Genomic DNA, 23,442 nt, shown 5'->3' with positions numbered 1-23,442 from the left:
TCCCTGCTGCTACAACCACGACTTTTTGGGCAAATGTGGCATCAAGCAGGCTGACCAAGTGGCATAAAGACATTAAAGACACGGATAGCCATTCAGGGAGGCCTCCCCCTAAGGACATTTATGCATGCCAGGGGGCTGTGCAGATACTGCCCACAGTGTATTGTGGAGGAAGAAAATGCCCTTCACTTGTACTGGCAGTACCCGTTTGCACAGGCTTTGTTCAGGGCCCTGGAGTTGGAACTCAAGGACAGTATTGGGAGAAAGTGTCTGTGCTACCACTCTGTACTCGGCAGAGACGGCACAGATCTGAAGAGCTGGAAGGAGAGACTCGCTAAACTAAAGCAGAAATTGATTTTGGAGCCTCAAAGACCTTTTCATCGTAGGAAAAGTGCTGGTGCTGCGCAACAAGATTCTTCCCGTTCTGCAGTATGTGGCTCAGGCCTGGCCCTTGCTGGTCACCATACACCGAGACATCAACAAAGCAGTTTTCCACTTTATCAGGGTCTCCAAAATGGACAGAGTAAAGCGCGCAGTGATTTACATGGAACTTCGCAGGGGAGGCAAAGGAGTGCCTGACATCCCCACCGTGCTGAGGACTTTCTATGTGTGCAATTGCTTGCGCAAGACTCTCTGAGAAGTAGTGAAAGGCTCTGCTGGAAGCTCCATGTCTCACTTCTTCCTGCTGACCCTGTGAAAGGCAGCTCAAGTGGGAAAAGTGGGGCAGCTCCATCCCTTAAAATTGGACTATACCCTGGTTCTACTTGGACGTGGGTAAATTTGTAAGGGAGCACCAACTGGAGGGAGTTAAGCCAGACCTGTGGTCACCTCGTGTGATCCACAAACTCATCAGACCAAAAGACACTATCGAGAACAACCCAGGGCTTCCTGCTGCCACAGCCACGACTGTTTGGGCAAATGTGGCATCAAGCAGGCTGACCAAGTGGCATAAAGACATTAAAGACATGGAGGGCCATTCAGGAAGGCCTCCCCCTAAGGACATTTCTGCATGCCAGGGGGCTGTGCAGATATAGACACTGCCCATAGTGCATTGTGGAGGAGGAAAATGCCCTTCACTTGCTCTAGCAGAACCCATTTGCACAGGCTTTGTTCAGAGCCCTGGAGTTGGAACTCAAGGACTCGATCGAGAGAAATTACCTGTCCAACCACTCTGTACTTTACAGACTTTTTCTAGGAACAAACACTGAGAGCGCCATTGAGGATGCCTGGCGCCTCATGTGCTGTGTAAAGGACGCTCTATGGTTTGCCAGGAACCGCCTGGTGTTGAGGAGGGAGCAGGTCACAGTCCATGACTGCCAACTGGAGACCACCACCAGACTCCATTCAACCGGACATGGATTCCATATGGTCCGGACCTGAGGATATTGGAATAACGGACGCTTTATGGTGCCCCAAAAGTCCTCTTCTGAAGAGTGGACCTCCAAAACATTTATTGACAAAGAGGCCTCCTTCAATAGAGTCAGCTCCCTCCCAACTTGATGACGTCCCCTAATCTGCCACGTGCGAGATGTATGCACGCCTGTGCCAGAACCTTTAGATCATTGAATAAACTGATTTAGTTCTTCAAATGTTTGCTTTCTTGTTTCCGCAGCCCCCAGGTTCTGCATGCGCGCATAGAGCCCACCCCATCTGTAACATAATTAACATAGTCATCCAGAAAAAGCAAAAAGCCCACAATGAAGGGATTTCCAATTGTGCCTCAAAAAGGGTAAAAATTCCATCCTTACTCCAAAACAGCCTCTGATTTCTCTCTGGATCAATAAGTGGAAAAGCACTAGAACCTTGAGATGAAACCGGCAGTAACTTTACTGGGGCTTCTAGATAAATACAAAAAGGATCCAGAGATCCAGACTCTTTTGTGTCACATATTTTGCTAATAGAGCTAATAGAGCTTAAAATATCTTCCGTGCTGTGTGACCCCAGCGGGCGCCATCGTATTACACGCACATTCATAGTTACATAGTTATATAGGCGGAAAAAGACATGCATCCATCCAGTTCAGCCTTTCCTATATCTGTTAATTTGTTGCTGTTGACCCCAAATGGCAGTCACATTTCTCATTGGATCAATAAGCTGTTTCCCCATAATTAATGATTATATCCCTGAATATTAAGTATTCATCCAGTTGTTGTTTAACCCCTTAACGTCCATTGACGGGTCAAACATGTCATGCAAAATGGTCACTTAACGACCTATGACGTGCCTCTGGTACTGCATTCAACCATGCAAGTCAATGGAGTCCAGCTTTCTAATCACTATGTGATTAGTAAAATATTTTTTTAAAAAATGGGGAAAAAAAGCTTTGAAAAACAATGGTAAGATTTAAAAATTAGTATGCATCAGAGGAACCATCCAGTTCCAGCAAAATGTAAAAAAAAAAGTCCAAAAAGAATAAAATAAATAAAACAAAAAAAAAAAAGTTTACACCTTGGGATGTCTAGTTTTCAAAAATATATGGTTTGATGGGGTAAGTTGTAGTGGCCGGGCTCAAAGATAGGGCATAGGCACACTTCCCAAATATTGCCTTTTAACCCCAAACACCAGTCAAACCCATGCATGGGTGGTATCACTGTACCCGGAAGTAGTTGCTGAACACACTGTTGTTTGAAAGTGACGCATACCAGGAGCTGTAAATCCATACCTGAAGCGCAATTTTAGTGATAAAAAAAACACAAAATATATTACTACCACAAAGTTTGATAATGGGCGGTAGTAGAATTAGTGCATGGAAAGGGTTAAAATACCAGCATTTGAAATACCTTCCCCTCTGAGGCGCCGTTTTTCTAACAGATTTAAATTATTAACATTTCTAGTGCTATTATATCCTTCTTTAGAATAGGTGCCCAAAAGTGCACAGCATATTCAAGGTGTGGCCTTGCCATTGATTTATACAGAGGCAAAATTATATTTTTATCCCGCAAATTAATGCCCCTGTTTATACACGACAATACCTTACTGGCCTTAGCAACTGTTGACATTTGTCAGGAACTTACTGTTCACCCCCGCCGTCCGCGTGTGTCCTCGCCCAGCGGAATTCAATCCCTAAGTACATAGTTAAGGGACAGCGGTCACCTGATCAATAAGATTAAATTTGTGGATTTACCCCAAGATAATATTTGGCTAATTATGTGCGACGTCTCAAGTTTATATACAATCATAGCGCATGAGGCTGGTGTAAAAGCGCTGCGGAATATATTATATAAATCCTCTAACTACTGTGGACCTCCCTGTAGAATTTATACTGGAAATGCTGGAGATGTGTCTACAATTGTCTACAATCAAGCGGGACTTCTAGCATATGCCAACTGTTTTATGTATGACTATGAAAAAAGACACATCCTTCAACCATTTGAAAGCAATCTCTGTCTGTCTTCCAGATATATTGACAACATTGTCATGATCTGGCATGGTGATGAATAAAATACTATTGATGCAACTTCATATTTCAATGCGCTTGATTCACCGGTGCGCTTGACTTGTGAATATAGTCAGAGTGCTGTGAGCTTCCTTGACCTCACTCTGTCTTTAAGCAGGGGTCGCTGACACTATTCACTATTTAAAAAGCCAACGGGTCGCAATACATTGCTCCATTTTAAAAGTTTCCACCCTGGAAAAACCTTTATAGGCTCCTTCTATGTTAATCAATCTTTTACATAAGTGCCTATTCACATAACTGTGGGTGTTAAAAATAGATGTGAATGGTGATTACCTTTTGCAAGAAAGTTAATCTTTATGAGCTCATTCTATGTGATTTAAACCCCTTTAGTCCCCTTTATTTTCTGGTACCTCAAGTCGCGGAGCAATTTTGCCATTTTCAGAGATTATTCCCCTTTCCTGCAAACAGTGTACCCATGTAAACTATATATTTTTGTTTTTCAAGGAGAGAGAGGGCTTTCTTTTGATACCATAGTTAGAGAATTAGATGAAAAATGAGAAATTTTGTAAAATTTTTTATATTTTTGTATGGTTAGAGGTTCTCTTAGGCACCTCTTGAACATGTTATTAATGCTAGTGATTACACAATTGCATCACTTAGCTCACCTTATTTTTTTTATTATTGATTGTATTATTTTAGTGATTTTTTTTATTGTTAAATCATTTTAAACTGTAACGGCTTTCAAGCACCCGTGCCGGCAACCGTTACAGGAGATTGGGAAGCAGAAAGATGTGTCCCTGCCGCTGCAAGAAACTCAGGACGTACCAGTAGGTCCATAAGGGACTGACGGGGTTAACCATTCCTTCATATAGGCGTACCTATCCACATATGTGTCACCTATTTACTAAATTGTGGGTGTGTTTATCCACTTATGGGATGATATTTCTTTTATAAATTGGCATTTTGTGTTTTTTGTGTGATGAAGGTTCGGCGTATGAGACCAAAAACGTTCATCTGACGTAAACTAATAAATATATTTGCACTTTAATACGAAGCCCTGCGAGTGCTCCAAGTTTTCCATATATATATATATATATATAGATATACACATTACTAAAGCAAACTACAGAAAGTGACCCAGCCTCCCAAATGTGCCCTGACCCCCAGCACTCATAGGGTTAAGTTGCACCTGTCATTGCAAAGATTTGCACATTTTTGCCAACAGTTTGGGTTCCAAAACAGTTGAGAATTACTATTTGAATGATCTGTTCCTTCAGTTCCATATATAATTGTTAATTTGTGAGATGTTTCCTAAATTATCAGAAGGTGACGTTTTTACAAAGTCTTAGAGGGAAATCAATAAATGATCAGTAAAGAAAGTTACTTTATTTTCCCATTTTCTTAAATATTATTCATACATCTTTGTGTCTTTTATCAGAAAATGTCATCAGTCTGAGTACATTAAACATGCGCAGGAGAGTCATAGATCTCCTGAATCTAAGACAAGACCAAACAGGTTCTGGGTTTTTATGCTTCTGATAAATATAAGTTAGTGAAGCTTTGTTCTTTAAATATGGTATATATTAAGGGCCATGAAGAGTTTCATGTAAACACCTGTACACTCATGGAATGCGGTTACCATGGAAACCTATGACATCAAAGAATTCTAAAGGATTGTCTGTTCCAGGCGCTGCTTACTGTGACATCAAGCCGACGATGATGTCACAATTGCCACATTCACAATAAGTGAGACAATCAGCGTGAAGCAGATCACTTGCGAAAATGGGACGCAACAGCTCTATCGCTGAGCTCCTGTGCATCCTGATTTTAGCTGTGAGCCCCTTGCATATCGTTGGAGGAGGAAGTGGAACGGGCTCTGATGCGGCGAAATCTCAGAAAGAAAATGTTGAGATGTATTTGATGGTTGTCTTTATTTGTACCGTCCTGCTGGATGTGATTACAACCATTCTATTCTATTTCACATTCCGGAAGACTAAGGCTGAAAAAAAGTAAGTTTCCCACTTAATAATATTGTTATAAGTTCATAAGGCCCTGGCTGGGGTAGCAAAGGGACATTTACCAAAAACAACTTATTTTACACCATAAAGGGGCATTTATCACATCCCTGTATGAATCGGTGGTTACGGTGATAGAACAACATGTCTTAGTGACACCGCTTGGTAAGATCAGAATGTCCCCGGAGACTATTGGCTGTTACAATGTTACCTGGTGTGTTGCTTGTTTCTGCTTATGGAACCATTAGCTTCATCCGTGATCATCCCATTAAATCCCAAATGCTCTTTATTTCAGCCTAGGACCTGATGAATGTGAGAAAGGTGAAGCCGGAACAACTGAAGACATCACACCATCACTCTCCATTTCACCGGACATGGATTCATCATATTCCGGAACTGAGACCGAGACTGGGACTGAGACCGAGACTGAGGAAAGTTGGACAACGGACCCTTCATCATCTAGGATGTCCCAAATGTCCTCTTCTGAAGAGTTGGTCTCTGACACATGTTTTGATAAAGAGGACTCTTCAACCTCACTGGAGACGGCTCCCACGCACCTTGATGAATGTGAGAAAGGTGAAGCCGGAACAACTGGAGACATCACACCACCACTCTCCATTTCACCGGATATGAATTCATCATATTCCGGAACTAAGACCGAGACCAAGACTGGGACTGAGAGTGAGCATAGTTGGACTTCAGTCTCTTCATCATCTTCGATGTCCCAAATGTCCTCTTCTGAAGAGTTGGTCTCGGACACATTTTTTGATAAAGAGGACTCTTCAACCTCAATGGAGACGGCTCCCACGCACCTTGATGATAGTTTCTAAGACATTTTCGACAACATCCAAGGGCTCCCTGCTGCTACAACCACGACTTTTTGGGCAAATGTGGCATCAAGCAGGCTGACCAAGTGGCATAAAGACATTAAAGACATGGATAGCCATTCAGGGAGGCCTCCCCCCTAAGGACATTTATGCATGCCAGGGGGCTGTGCAGATACTGCCCACAGTGTATTGTGGAGGAAGAAAATGCCCTTCACTTGTACTGGCAGTACCTGTTTGCACAGGCTTTGTTCAGGGCCCTGGAGTTGGAACTCAAGGACAGTATTGGGAGAAAGTGTCTGTGCTACCACTCTGTACTCGGCAGAGACGGCACAGATCTGAAGAGCTGGAAGGAGAGACTCGCTAAACTAAAGCAGAAATTGATTTTGGAGCCTCAAAGACCTTTTCATCGTAGGAAAAGTGCTGGTGCTGCGCAACAAGATTCTTCCCGTTCTGCAGTATGTGGCTCAGGCCTGGCCCTTGCTGGTCACCATACACCGAGCCATCAACAAAGCAGTTTTCCACTTTATCAGGGTCTCCAAAATGGACAGAGTAAAGCGCGCAGTGATTTACATGGAACTTCGCAGGGGAGGCAAAGGAGTGCCTGACATCCCCACCGTGCTGAGGACTTTCTATGTGTGCAATTGCTTGCGCAAGACTCTCTGAGAAGTAGTGAAAGGCTCTGCTGGAAGCTCCATGTCTCACTTCTTCCTGCTGACCCTGTGAAAGGCAGCTCAAGTGGGAAAAGTGGGGCAGCTCCATCCCTTAAAATTGGACTATACCCTGGTTCTACTTGGACGTGGGTAAATTTGTAAGGGAGCACCAACTGGAGGGAGTTAAGCCAGACCTGTGGTCACTTCGTGTGATCCACAAACTCATCAGACCAAAAGACACTATCGAGAACAACCCAGGGCTTCCTGCTGCCACAGCCACGACTGTTTGGGCAAATGTGGCATCAAGCAGGCTGACCAAGTGGCATAAAGACATTAAAGACATGGAGGGCCATTCAGGAAGGCCTCCCCCTAAGGACATTTCTGCATGCCAGGGGGGTGTGCAGATATAGACACTGCCCATAGTGCATTGTGGAGGAGGAAAATGCCCTTCACTTGCTCTAGCAGAACCCATTTGCACAGGCTTTGTTCAGAGCCCTGGAGTTGGAACTCAAGGACTCGATCGAGAGAAATTACCTGTCCAACCACTCTGTACTTTACAGACTTTTTCTAGGAACAAACACTGAGAGCGCCATTGAGGATGCCTGGCGCCTCATGTGCTGTGTAAAGGACGCTCTATGGTTTGCCAGGAACCGCCTGGTGTTGAGGAGGGAGCAGGTCACAGTCCATGACTGCCAACTGGAGACCACCACCAGACTCCATTCAACCGGACATGGATTCCATATGGTCCGGACCTGAGGATATTGGAATAACGGACGCTTTATGGTGCCCCAAAAGTCCTCTTCTGAAGAGTGGACCTCCAAAACATTAATTGACAAAGAGGCCTCCTTCAATGGAGTCAGCTCCCTCCCAACTTGATGACGTCCCCTAATCTGCCACGTGCGAGATGTATGCACGCCTGTGCCAGAACCTTTAGATCATTGAATAAACTGATTTAGTTCTTCAAATGTTTGCTTTCTTGTTTCCGCAGCCCCCAGGTTCTGCATGCGCGCATAGAGCCCACCCCCATCTGTAACATAATTAACATAGTCATCCAGAAAAAGCAAAAAGCCCACAATGAAGGGATTTCCAATTGTGCCTCAAAAAGGGTAAAAATTCCATCCTTACTCCAAAACAGCCTCTGATTTCTCTCTGGATCAATAAGTGGAAAAGCACTAGAACCTTGAGATGAAACCGGCAGTAACTTTACTGGGGCTTCTAGATAAATACAAAAAGGATCCAGAGATCCAGACTCTTTTGTGTCACATATTTTGCTAATAGAGCTAATAGAGCTTAAAATATCTTCCGTGCTGTGTGACCCCAGCGGGCGCCATCGTATTACACGCACATACATAGTTACATAGTTATATAGGCGGAAAAAGACATGCATCCATCCAGTTCAGCCTTTCCTATATCTGTTAATTTGTTGCTGTTGACCCCAAATGGCAGTCACATTTCTCATTGGATCAATAAGCTGTTTCCCCATAATTAATGATTATATCCCTGAATATTAAGTATTCATCCAGTTGTTTAACCCCTTAACGTCCATTGACGGGTCAAACATGTCATGCAAAATGGTCACTTAACGACCTATGACGTGCCTCTGATACTGCATTCAACCATGCAAGTCAATGGAGTCCAGCTTTCTAATCACTATGTGATTAGTAAAATATTTTTTTAAAAAATGGGGAAAAAAAGCTTTGAAAAACAATGGTAAGATTTAAAAATTAGTATGCATCAGAGGAACCATCCAGTTCCAGCAAAATGTAAAAAAAAAAAGTCCAAAAAGAATAAAATAAATAAAACAAAAAAAAAAAAGTTTACACCTTGGGATGTCTAGTTTTCAAAAATATATGGTTTGATGGGGTAAGTTGTAGTGGCCGGGCTCAAAGATAGGGCATAGGCACACTTCCCAAATATGGCCTTTTAACCCCAAACACCAGTCAAACCCATGCATGGGTGGTATCACTGTACCCGGAAGTAGTTGCTGAACACACTGTTGTTTGAAAGTGACGCATACCAGGAGCTGTAAATCCATACCTGAAGCGCAATTTTAGTGATAAAAAAAACACAAAATATATTACTACCACAAAGTTTGATAATGGGCGGTAGTAGAATTAGTGCATGGAAAGGGTTAAAATACCAGCATTTGAAATACCTTCCCCTCTGAGGCGCCGTTTTTCTAACAGATTTAAATTATTAACCTTTCTAGTGCTATTATATCCTTCTTTAGAATAGGTGCCCAAAAGTGCACAGCATATTCAAGGTGTGGCCTTGCCATTGATTTATACAGAGGCAAAATTATATTTTTATCCCGCAAATTAATGCCCCTGTTTATACACGACAATACCTTACTGGCCTTAGCAACTGTTGACATTTGTCAGGAACTTACTGTTCACCCCCGCCGTCCGCGTGTGTCCTCGCCCAGCGGAATTCAATCCCTAAGTACATAGTTAAGGGACAGCGGTCACCTGATCAATAAGATTAAATTTGTGGATTTACCCCAAGATAATATTTGGCTAATTATGTGCGACGTCTCAAGTTTATATACAATCATAGCGCATGAGGCTGGTGTAAAAGCGCTGCGGAATATATTATATAAATCCTCTAACTACTGTGGACCTCCCTGTAGAATTTATACTGGAAATGCTGGAGATGTGTCTACAATTGTCTACAATCAAGCGGGACTTCTAGCATATGCCAACTGTTTTATGTATGACTATGAAAAAAGACACATCCTTCAACCATTTGAAAGCAATCTCTGTCTGTCTTCCAGATATATTGACAACATTGTCATGATCTGGCATGGTGATGAATAAAATACTATTGATGCAACTTCATATTTCAATGCGCTTGATTCACCGGTGCGCTTGACTTGTGAATATAGTCAGAGTGCTGTGAGCTTCCTTGACCTCACTCTGTCTTTAAGCAGGGGTCGCTGACACTATTCACTATTTAAAAAGCCAACGGGTCGCAATACATTGCTCCATTTTAAAAGTTTCCACCCTGGAAAAACCTTTATAGGCTCCTTCTATGTTAATCAATCTTTTACATAAGTGCCTATTCACATAACTGTGGGTGTTAAAAATAGATGTGAATGGTGATTACCTTTTGCAAGAAAGTTAATCTTTATGAGCTCATTCTATGTGATTTAAACCCCTTTAGTCCCCTTTATTTTCTGGTACCTCAAGTCGCGGAGCAATTTTGCCATTTTCAGAGATTATTCCCCTTTCCTGCAAACAGTGTACCCATGTAAACTATATATTTTTGTTTTTCAAGGAGAGAGAGGGCTTTCTTTTGATACCATAGTTAGAGAATTAGATGAAAAATGAGAAATTTTGTAAAATTTTTTATATTTTTGTATGGTTAGAGGTTCTCTTAGGCACCTCTTGAACATGTTATTAATGCTAGTGATGACACAATTGCATCACTTAGCTCACCTTATTTTTTTTATTATTGATTGTATTATTTTAGTGATTTTTTTTATTGTTAAATCATTTTAAACTGTAACGGCTTTCAAGCACCCGTGCCGGCAACCGTTACAGGAGATTGGGAAGCAGAAAGATGTGTCCCTGCCGCTGCAAGAAACTCAGGACGTACCAGTAGGTCCATAAGGGACTGACGGGGTTAACCATTCCTTCATATAGGCGTACCTATCCACATATGTGTCACCTATTTACTAAATTGTGGGTGTGTTTATCCACTTATGGGATGATATTTCTTTTATAAATTGGCATTTTGTGTTTTTTGTGTGATGAAGGTTCGGCGTATGAGACCAAAAACGTTCATCTGACGTAAACTAATAAATATATTTGCACTTTAATACGAAGCCCTGCGAGTGCTCCAAGTTTTCCATATATATATATATATATATATAGATATACACATTACTAAAGCAAACTACAGAAAGTGACCCAGCCTCCCAAATGTGCCCTGACCCCCAGCACTCATAGGGTTAAGTTGCACCTGTCATTGCAAAGATTTGCACATTTTTGCCAACAGTTTGGGTTCCAAAACAGTTGAGAATTACTATTTGAATGATCTGTTCCTTCAGTTCCATATATAATTGTTAATTTGTGAGATGTTTCCTAAATTATCAGAAGGTGACGTTTTTACAAAGTCTTAGAGGGAAATCAATAAATGATCAGTAAAGAAAGTTACTTTATTTTCCCATTTTCTTAAATATTATTCATACATCTTTGTGTCTTTTATCAGAAAATGTCATCAGTCTGAGTACATTAAACATGCGCAGGAGAGTCATAGATCTCCTGAATCTAAGACAAGACCAAACAGGTTCTGGGTTTTTATGCTTCTGATAAATATAAGTTAGTGAAGCTTTGTTCTTTAAATATGGTATATATTAAGGGCCATGAAGAGTTTCATGTAAACACCTGTACACTCATGGAATGCGGTTACCATGGAAACCTATGACATCAAAGAATTCTAAAGGATTGTCTGTTCCAGGCGCTGCTTACTGTGACATCAAGCCGACGATGATGTCACAATTGCCACATTCACAATAAGTGAGACAATCAGCGTGAAGCAGATCACTTGCGAAAATGGGACGCAACAGCTCTATCGCTGAGCTCCTGTGCATCCTGATTTTAGCTGTGAGCCCCTTGCATATCGTTGGAGGAGGAAGTGGAACGGGCTCTGATGCGGCGAAATCTCAGAAAGAAAATGTTGAGATGTATTTGATGGTTGTCTTTATTTGTACCGTCCTGCTGGATGTGATTACAACCATTCTATTCTATTTCACATACCGGAAGACTAAGGCTGAAAAAAAGTAAGTTTCCCACTTAATAATATTGTTATAAGTTCATAAGGCCCTGGCTGGGGTAGCAAAGGGACATTTACCAAAAACAACTTATTTTACACCATAAAGGGGCATTTATCACATCCCTGTATGAATCGGTGGTTACGGTGATAGAACAACATGTCTTAGTGACACCGCTTGGTAAGATCAGAATGTCCCCGGAGACTATTGGCTGTTACAATGTTACCTGGTGTGTTGCTTGTTTCTGCTTATGGAACCATTAGCTTCATCCGTGATCATCCCATTAAATCCCAAATGCTCTTTATTTCAGCCTAGGACCTGATGAATGTGAGAAAGGTGAAGCCGGAACAACTGAAGACATCACACCATCACTCTCCATTTCACCGGACATGGATTCATCATATTCCGGAACTGAGACCGAGACTGGGACTGAGACCGAGACTGAGGAAAGTTGGACAACGGACCCTTCATCATCTAGGATGTCCCAAATGTCCTCTTCTGAAGAGTTGGTCTCTGACACATGTTTTGATAAAGAGGACTCTTCAACCTCACTGGAGACGGCTCCCACGCACCTTGATGAATGTGAGAAAGGTGAAGCCGGAACAACTGGAGACATCACACCACCACTCTCCATTTCACCGGATATGGATTCATCATATTCCGGAACTAAGACCGAGACCAAGACTGGGACTGAGAGTGAGCATAGTTGGACTTCAGTCTCTTCATCATCTTCGATGTCCCAAATGTCCTCTTCTGAAGAGTTGGTCTCGGACACATTTTTTGATAAAGAGGACTCTTCAACCTCAATGGAGACGGCTCCCACGCACCTTGATGATAGTTTCTAAGACATTTTCGACAACATCCAAGGGCTCCCTGTTGCTACAACCACGACTTTTTGGGCAAATGTGGCATCAAGCAGGCTGACCAAGTGGCATAAAGACATTAAAGACACGGATAGCCATTCAGGGAGGCCTCCCCCTAAGGACATTTATGCATGCCAGGGGGCTGTGCAGATACTGCCCACAGTGTATTGTGGAGGAAGAAAATGCCCTTCACTTGTACTGGCAGTACCCGTTTGCACAGGCTTTGTTCAGGGCCCTGGAGTTGGAACTCAAGGACAGTATTGGGAGAAAGTGTCTGTGCTACCACTCTGTACTCGGCAGAGACGGCACAGATCTGAAGAGCTGGAAGGAGAGACTCGCTAAACTAAAGCAGAAATTGATTTTGGAGCCTCAAAGACCTTTTCATCGTAGGAAAAGTGCTGGTGCTGCGCAACAAGATTCTTCCCGTTCTGCAGTATGTGGCTCAGGCCTGGCCCTTGCTGGTCACCATACACCGAGACATCAACAAAGCAGTTTTCCACTTTATCAGGGTCTCCAAAATGGACAGAGTAAAGCGCGCAGTGATTTACATGGAACTTCGCAGGGGAGGCAAAGGAGTGCCTGACATCCCCACCGTGCTGAGGACTTTCTATGTGTGCAATTGCTTGCGCAAGACTCTCTGAGAAGTAGTGAAAGGCTCTGCTGGAAGCTCCATGTCTCACTTCTTCCTGCTGACCCTGTGAAAGGCAGCTCAAGTGGGAAAAGTGGGGCAGCTCCATCCCTTAAAATTGGACTATACCCTGGTTCTACTTGGACGTGGGTAAATTTGTAAGGGAGCACCAACTGGAGGGAGTTAAGCCAGACCTGTGGTCACCTCGTGTGATCCACAAACTCATCAGACCAAAAGACACTATCGAGAACAACCCAGGGCTTCCTGCTGCCACAGCCACGACTGTTTGGGCAAATGTGGCATCAAGCAGGCTGACCAAGTGGCATAAAGACATTAAAGACATGGAGGGCCATTCAGGAAGGCCTCCCCCTAAGGACATTTCTGCATGCCAGGGGGCTGTGCAGATATAGACACTGCCCATAGTGCATTGTGGAGGAGGAAAATGCCCTTCACTTGCTCTAGCAGAACCCATTTGCACAGGCTTTGTTCAGAGCCCTGGAGTTGGAACTCAAGGACTCGATCGAGAGAAATTACCTGTCCAACCACTCTGTACTTTACAGACTTTTTCTAGGAACAAACACTGAGAGCGCCATTGAGGATGCCTGGCGCCTCATGTGCTGTGTAAAGGACGCTCTATGGTTTGCCAGGAACCGCCTGGTGTTGAGGAGGGAGCAGGTCACAGTCCATGACTGCCAACTGGAGACCACCACCAGACTCCATTCAACCGGACATGGATTCCATATGGTCCGGACCTGAGGATATTGGAATAACGGACGCTTTATGGTGCCCCAAAAGTCCTCTTCTGAAGAGTGGACCTCCAAAACATTTATTGACAAAGAGGCCTCCTTCAATAGAGTCAGCTCCCTCCCAACTTGATGACGTCCCCTAATCTGCCACGTGCGAGATGTATGCACGCCTGTGCCAGAACCTTTAGATCATTGAATAAACTGATTTAGTTCTTCAAATGTTTGCTTTCTTGTTTCCGCAGCCCCCAGGTTCTGCATGCGCGCATAGAGCCCACCCCATCTGTAACATAATTAACATAGTCATCCAGAAAAAGCAAAAAGCCCACAATGAAGGGATTTCCAATTGTGCCTCAAAAAGGGTAAAAATTCCATCCTTACTCCAAAACAGCCTCTGATTTCTCTCTGGATCAATAAGTGGAAAAGCACTAGAACCTTGAGATGAAACCGGCAGTAACTTTACTGGGGCTTCTAGATAAATACAAAAAGGATCCAGAGATCCAGACTCTTTTGTGTCACATATTTTGCTAATAGAGCTAATAGAGCTTAAAATATCTTCCGTGCTGTGTGACCCCAGCGGGCGCCATCGTATTACACGCACATTCATAGTTACATAGTTATATAGGCGGAAAAAGACATGCATCCATCCAGTTCAGCCTTTCCTATATCTGTTAATTTGTTGCTGTTGACCCCAAATGGCAGTCACATTTCTCATTGGATCAATAAGCTGTTTCCCCATAATTAATGATTATATCCCTGAATATTAAGTATTCATCCAGTTGTTGTTTAACCCCTTAACGTCCATTGACGGGTCAAACATGTCATGCAAAATGGTCACTTAACGACCTATGACGTGCCTCTGGTACTGCATTCAACCATGCAAGTCAATGGAGTCCAGCTTTCTAATCACTATGTGATTAGTAAAATATTTTTTTAAAAAATGGGGAAAAAAAGCTTTGAAAAACAATGGTAAGATTTAAAAATTAGTATGCATCAGAGGAACCATCCAGTTCCAGCAAAATGTAAAAAAAAAAGTCCAAAAAGAATAAAATAAATAAAACAAAAAAAAAAAAGTTTACACCTTGGGATGTCTAGTTTTCAAAAATATATGGTTTGATGGGGTAAGTTGTAGTGGCCGGGCTCAAAGATAGGGCATAGGCACACTTCCCAAATATGGCCTTTTAACCCCAAACACCAGTCAAACCCATGCATGGGTGGTATCACTGTACCCGGAAGTAGTTGCTGAACACACTGTTGTTTGAAAGTGACGCATACCAGGAGCTGTAAATCCATACCTGAAGCGCAATTTTAGTGATAAAAAAAACACAAAATATATTACTACCACAAAGTTTGATAATGGGCGGTAGTAGAATTAGTGCATGGAAAGGGTTAAAATACCAGCATTTGAAATACCTTCCCCTCTGAGGCGCCGTTTTTCTAACAGATTTAAATTATTAACATTTCTAGTGCTATTATATCCTTCTTTAGAATAGGTGCCCAAAAGTGCACAGCATATTCAAGGTGTGGCCTTGCCATTGATTTATACAGAGGCAAAATTATATTTTTATCCCGCAAATTAATGCCCCTGTTTATACACGACAATACCTTACTGGCCTTAGCAACTGTTGACATTTGTCAGGAACTTACTGTTCACCCCCGCCGTCCGCGTGTGTCCTCGCCCAGCGGAATTCAATCCCTAAGTACATAGTTAAGGGACAGCGGTCACCTGATCAATAAGATTAAATTTGTGGATTTACCCCAAGATAATATTTGGCTAATTATGTGCGACGTCTCAAGTTTATATACAATCATAGCGCATGAGGCTGGTGTAAAAGCGCTGCGGAATATATTATATAAATCCTCTAACTACTGTGGACCTCCCTGTAGAATTTATACTGGAAATGCTGGAGATGTGTCTACAATTGTCTACAATCAAGCGGGACTTCTAGCATATGCCAACTGTTTTATGTATGACTATGAAAAAAGACACATCCTTCAACCATTTGAAAGCAATCTCTGTCTGTCTTCCAGATATATTGACAACATTGTCATGATCTGGCATGGTGATGAATAAAATACTATTGATGCAACTTCATATTTCAATGCGCTTGATTCACCGGTGCGCTTGACTTGTGAATATAGTCAGAGTGCTGTGAGCTTCCTTGACCTCACTCTGTCTTTAAGCAGGGGTCGCTGACACTATTCACTATTTAAAAAGCCAACGGGTCGCAATACATTGCTCCATTTTAAAAGTTTCCACCCTGGAAAAACCTTTATAGGCTCCTTCTATGTTAATCAATCTTTTACATAAGTGCCTATTCACATAACTGTGGGTGTTAAAAATAGATGTGAATGGTGATTACCTTTTGCAAGAAAGTTAATCTTTATGAGCTCATTCTATGTGATTTAAACCCCTTTAGTCCCCTTTATTTTCTGGTACCTCAAGTCGCGGAGCAATTTTGCCATTTTCAGAGATTATTCCCCTTTCCTGCAAACAGTGTACCCATGTAAACTATATATTTTTGTTTTTCAAGGAGAGAGAGGGCTTTCTTTTGATACCATAGTTAGAGAATTAGATGAAAAATGAGAAATTTTGTAAAATTTTTTATATTTTTGTATGGTTAGAGGTTCTCTTAGGCACCTCTTGAACATGTTATTAATGCTAGTGATGACACAATTGCATCACTTAGCTCACCTTATTTTTTTTATTATTGATTGTATTATTTTAGTGATTTTTTTTATTGTTAAATCATTTTAAACTGTAACGGCTTTCAAGCACCCGTGCCGGCAACCGTTACAGGAGATTGGGAAGCAGAAAGATGTGTCCCTGCCGCTGCAAGAAACTCAGGACGTACCAGTAGGTCCATAAGGGACTGACGGGGTTAACCATTCCTTCATGTAGGCGTACCTATCCACATATGTGTCACCTATTTACTAAATTGTGGGTGTGTTTATCCACTTATGGGATGATATTTCTTTTATAAATTGGCATTTTGTGTTTTTTGTGTGATGAAGGTTCGGCGTATGAGACCAAAAACGTTCATCTGACGTAAACTAATAAATATATTTGCACTTTAATACGAAGCCCTGCGAGTGCTCCAAGTTTTCCATATATATATATATAGATATACACATTACTAAAGCAAACTACAGAAAGTGACCCAGCCTCCCAAATGTGCCCTGACCCCCAGCACTCATAGGGTTAAGTTGCACCTGTCATTGCAAAGATTTGCACATTTTTGCCAACAGTTTGGGTTCCAAAACAGTTGAGAATTACTATTTGAATGATCTGTTCCTTCAGTTCCATATATAATTGTTAATTTGTGAGATGTTTCCTAAATTATCAGAAGGTGACGTTTTTACAAAGTCTTAGAGGGAAATCAATAAATGATCAGTAAAGAAAGTTACTTTATTTTCCCATTTTCTTAAATATTATTCATACATCTTTGTGTCTTTTATCAGAAAATGTCATCAGTCTGAGTACATTAAACATGCGCAGGAGAGTCATAGATCTCCTGAATCTAAGACAAGACCAAACAGGTTCTGGGTTTTTATGCTTCTGATAAATATAAGTTAGTGAAGCTTTGTTCTTTAAATATGGTATATATTAAGGGCCATGAAGAGTTTCATGTAAACACCTGTACACTCATGGAATGCGGTTACCATGGAAACCTATGACATCAAAGAATTCTAAAGGATTGTCTGTTCCAGGCGCTGCTTACTGTGACATCAAGCCGACGATGATGTCACAATTGCCACATTCACAATAAGTGAGACAATCAGCGTGAAGCAGATCACTTGCGAAAATGGGACGCAACAGCTCTATCGCTGAGCTCCTGTGCATCCTGATTTTAGCTGTGAGCCCCTTGCATATCGTTGGAGGAGGAAGTGGAACGGGCTCTGATGCGGCGAAATCTCAGAAAGAAAATGTTGAGATGTATTTGATGGTTGTCTTTATTTGTACCGTCCTGCTGGATGTGATTACAACCATTCTATTCTATTTCACATTCCGGAAGACTAAGGCTGAAAAAAAGTAAGTTTCCCACTTAATAATATTGTTATAAGTTCATAAGGCCCTGGCTGGGGTAGCAAAGGGACATTTACCAAAAACAACTTATTTTACACCATAAAGGGGCATTTATCACATCCCTGTATGAATCGGTGGTTACGGTGATAGAACAACATGTCTTAGTGACACCGCTTGGTAAGATCAGAATGTCCCCGGAGACTATTGGCTGTTACAATGTTACCTGGTGTGTTGCTTGTTTCTGCTTATGGAACCATTAGCTTCATCCGTGATCATCCCATTAAATCCCAAATGCTCTTTATTTCAGCCTAGGACCTGATGAATGTGAGAAAGGTGAAGCCGGAACAACTGAAGACATCACACCATCACTCTCCATTTCACCGGACATGGATTCATCATATTCCGGAACTGAGACCGAGACTGGGACTGAGACCGAGACTGAGGAAAGTTGGACAACGGACCCTTCATCATCTAGGATGTCCCAAATGTCCTCTTCTGAAGAGTTGGTCTCTGACACATGTTTTGATAAAGAGGACTCTTCAACCTCACTGGAGACGGCTCCCACGCACCTTGATGAATGTGAGAAAGGTGAAGCCGGAACAACTGGAGACATCACACCACCACTCTCCATTTCACCGGATATGGATTCATCATATTCCGGAACTAAGACCGAAACCAAGACTGGGACTGAGAGTGAGCATAGTTGGACTTCAGTCTCTTCATCATCTTCGATGTCCCAAATGTCCTCTTCTGAAGAGTTGGTCTCGGACACATTTTTTGATAAAGAGGACTCTTCAACCTCAATGGAGACGGCTCCCACGCACCTTGATGATAGTTTCTAAGACATTTTCGACAACATCCAAGGGCTCCCTGCTGCTACAACCACGACTTTTTGGGCAAATGTGGCATCAAGCAGGCTGACCAAGTGGCATAAAGACATTAAAGACACGGATAGCCATTCAGGGAGGCCTCCCCCTAAGGACATTTATGCATGCCAGGGGGCTGTGCAGATACTGCCCACAGTGTATTGTGGAGGAAGAAAATGCCCTTCACTTGTACTGGCAGTACCCGTTTGCACAGGCTTTGTTCAGGGCCCTGGAGTTGGAACTCAAGGACAGTATTGGGAGAAAGTGTCTGTGCTACCACTCTGTACTCGGCAGAGACGGCACAGATCTGAAGAGCTGGAAGGAGAGACTCGCTAAACTAAAGCAGAAATTGATTTTGGAGCCTCAAAGACCTTTTCATCGTAGGAAAAGTGCTGGTGCTGCGCAACAAGATTCTTCCCGTTCTGCAGTATGTGGCTCAGGCCTGGCCCTTGCTGGTCACCATACACCGAGACATCAACAAAGCAGTTTTCCACTTTATCAGGGTCTCCAAAATGGACAGAGTAAAGCGCGCAGTGATTTACATGGAACTTCGCAGGGGAGGCAAAGGAGTGCCTGACATCCCCACCGTGCTGAGGACTTTCTATGTGTGCAATTGCTTGCGCAAGACTCTCTGAGAAGTAGTGAAAGGCTCTGCTGGAAGCTCCATGTCTCACTTCTTCCTGCTGACCCTGTGAAAGGCAGCTCAAGTGGGAAAAGTGGGGCAGCTCCATCCCTTAAAATTGGACTATACCCTGGTTCTACTTGGACGTGGGTAAATTTGTAAGGGAGCACCAACTGGAGGGAGTTAAGCCAGACCTGTGGTCACCTCGTGTGATCCACAAACTCATCAGACCAAAAGACACTATCGAGAACAACCCAGGGCTTCCTGCTGCCACAGCCACGACTGTTTGGGCAAATGTGGCATCAAGCAGGCTGACCAAGTGGCATAAAGACATTAAAGACATGGAGGGCCATTCAGGAAGGCCTCCCCCTAAGGACATTTCTGCATGCCAGGGGGCTGTGCAGATATAGACACTGCCCATAGTGCATTGTGGAGGAGGAAAATGCCCTTCACTTGCTCTAGCAGAACCCATTTGCACAGGCTTTGTTCAGAGCCCTGGAGTTGGAACTCAAGGACTCGATCGAGAGAAATTACCTGTCCAACCACTCTGTACTTTACAGACTTTTTCTAGGAACAAACACTGAGAGCGCCATTGAGGATGCCTGGCGCCTCATGTGCTGTGTAAAGGACGCTCTATGGTTTGCCAGGAACCGCCTGGTGTTGAGGAGGGAGCAGGTCACAGTCCATGACTGCCAACTGGAGACCACCACCAGACTCCATTCAACCGGACATGGATTCCATATGGTCCGGACCTGAGGATATTGGAATAACGGACGCTTTATGGTGCCCCAAAAGTCCTCTTCTGAAGAGTGGACCTCCAAAACATTTATTGACAAAGAGGCCTCCTTCAATAGAGTCAGCTCCCTCCCAACTTGATGACGTCCCCTAATCTGCCACGTGCGAGATGTATGCACGCCTGTGCCAGAACCTTTAGATCATTGAATAAACTGATTTAGTTCTTCAAATGTTTGCTTTCTTGTTTCCGCAGCCCCCAGGTTCTGCATGCGCGCATAGAGCCCACCCCATCTGTAACATAATTAACATAGTCATCCAGAAAAAGCAAAAAGCCCACAATGAAGGGATTTCCAATTGTGCCTCAAAAAGGGTAAAAATTCCATCCTTACTCCAAAACAGCCTCTGATTTCTCTCTGGATCAATAAGTGGAAAAGCACTAGAACCTTGAGATGAAACCGGCAGTAACTTTACTGGGGCTTCTAGATAAATACAAAAAGGATCCAGAGATCCAGACTCTTTTGTGTCACATATTTTGCTAATAGAGCTAATAGAGCTTAAAATATCTTCCGTGCTGTGTGACCCCAGCGGGCGCCATCGTATTACACGCACATTCATAGTTACATAGTTATATAGGCGGAAAAAGACATGCATCCATCCAGTTCAGCCTTTCCTATATCTGTTAATTTGTTGCTGTTGACCCCAAATGGCAGTCACATTTCTCATTGGATCAATAAGCTGTTTCCCCATAATTAATGATTATATCCCTGAATATTAAGTATTCATCCAGTTGTTGTTTAACCCCTTAACGTCCATTGACGGGTCAAACATGTCATGCAAAATGGTCACTTAACGACCTATGACGTGCCTCTGGTACTGCATTCAACCATGCAAGTCAATGGAGTCCAGCTTTCTAATCACTATGTGATTAGTAAAATATTTTTTTAAAAAATGGGGAAAAAAAGCTTTGAAAAACAATGGTAAGATTTAAAAATTAGTATGCATCAGAGGAACCATCCAGTTCCAGCAAAATGTAAAAAAAAAAGTCCAAAAAGAATAAAATAAATAAAACAAAAAAAAAAAAGTTTACACCTTGGGATGTCTAGTTTTCAAAAATATATGGTTTGATGGGGTAAGTTGTAGTGGCCGGGCTCAAAGATAGGGCATAGGCACACTTCCCAAATATTGCCTTTTAACCCCAAACACCAGTCAAACCCATGCATGGGTGGTATCACTGTACCCGGAAGTAGTTGCTGAACACACTGTTGTTTGAAAGTGACGCATACCAGGAGCTGTAAATCCATACCTGAAGCGCAATTTTAGTGATAAAAAAAACACAAAATATATTACTACCACAAAGTTTGATAATGGGCGGTAGTAGAATTAGTGCATGGAAAGGGTTAAAATACCAGCATTTGAAATACCTTCCCCTCTGAGGCGCCGTTTTTCTAACAGATTTAAATTATTAACATTTCTAGTGCTATTATATCCTTCTTTAGAATAGGTGCCCAAAAGTGCACAGCATATTCAAGGTGTGGCCTTGCCATTGATTTATACAGAGGCAAAATTATATTTTTATCCCGCAAATTAATGCCCCTGTTTATACACGACAATACCTTACTGGCCTTAGCAACTGTTGACATTTGTCAGGAACTTACTGTTCACCCCCGCCGTCCGCGTGTGTCCTCGCCCAGCGGAATTCAATCCCTAAGTACATAGTTAAGGGACAGCGGTCACCTGATCAATAAGATTAAATTTGTGGATTTACCCCAAGATAATATTTGGCTAATTATGTGCGACGTCTCAAGTTTATATACAATCATAGCGCATGAGGCTGGTGTAAAAGCGCTGCGGAATATATTATATAAATCCTCTAACTACTGTGGACCTCCCTGTAGAATTTATACTGGAAATGCTGGAGATGTGTCTACAATTGTCTACAATCAAGCGGGACTTCTAGCATATGCCAACTGTTTTATGTATGACTATGAAAAAAGACACATCCTTCAACCATTTGAAAGCAATCTCTGTCTGTCTTCCAGATATATTGACAACATTGTCATGATCTGGCATGGTGATGAATAAAATACTATTGATGCAACTTCATATTTCAATGCGCTTGATTCACCGGTGCGCTTGACTTGTGAATATAGTCAGAGTGCTGTGAGCTTCCTTGACCTCACTCTGTCTTTAAGCAGGGGTCGCTGACACTATTCACTATTTAAAAAGCCAACGGGTCGCAATACATTGCTCCATTTTAAAAGTTTCCACCCTGGAAAAACCTTTATAGGCTCCTTCTATGTTAATCAATCTTTTACATAAGTGCCTATTCACATAACTGTGGGTGTTAAAAATAGATGTGAATGGTGATTACCTTTTGCAAGAAAGTTAATCTTTATGAGCTCATTCTATGTGATTTAAACCCCTTTAGTCCCCTTTATTTTCTGGTACCTCAAGTCGCGGAGCAATTTTGCCATTTTCAGAGATTATTCCCCTTTCCTGCAAACAGTGTACCCATGTAAACTATATATTTTTGTTTTTCAAGGAGAGAGAGGGCTTTCTTTTGATACCATAGTTAGAGAATTAGATGAAAAATGAGAAATTTTGTAAAATTTTTTATATTTTTGTATGGTTAGAGGTTCTCTTAGGCACCTCTTGAACATGTTATTAATGCTAGTGATTACACAATTGCATCACTTAGCTCACCTTATTTTTTTTATTATTGATTGTATTATTTTAGTGATTTTTTTTATTGTTAAATCATTTTAAACTGTAACGGCTTTCAAGCACCCGTGCCGGCAACCGTTACAGGAGATTGGGAAGCAGAAAGATGTGTCCCTGCCGCTGCAAGAAACTCAGGACGTACCAGTAGGTCCATAAGGGACTGACGGGGTTAACCATTCCTTCATATAGGCGTACCTATCCACATATGTGTCACCTATTTACTAAATTGTGGGTGTGTTTATCCACTTATGGGATGATATTTCTTTTATAAATTGGCATTTTGTGTTTTTTGTGTGATGAAGGTTCGGCGTATGAGACCAAAAACGTTCATCTGACGTAAACTAATAAATATATTTGCACTTTAATACGAAGCCCTGCGAGTGCTCCAAGTTTTCCATATATATATATATATATATAGATATACACATTACTAAAGCAAACTACAGAAAGTGACCCAGCCTCCCAAATGTGCCCTGACCCCCAGCACTCATAGGGTTAAGTTGCACCTGTCATTGCAAAGATTTGCACATTTTTGCCAACAGTTTGGGTTCCAAAACAGTTGAGAATTACTATTTGA

The sequence above is a fragment of the Spea bombifrons genome, chromosome 1, assembly GCF_027358695.1.
Source record: "Spea bombifrons isolate aSpeBom1 chromosome 1, aSpeBom1.2.pri, whole genome shotgun sequence".
Classification (NCBI taxonomy): domain Eukaryota; kingdom Metazoa; phylum Chordata; class Amphibia; order Anura; family Pelobatidae; genus Spea; species Spea bombifrons.
This window is presented reverse-complemented; position numbering follows the sequence as displayed.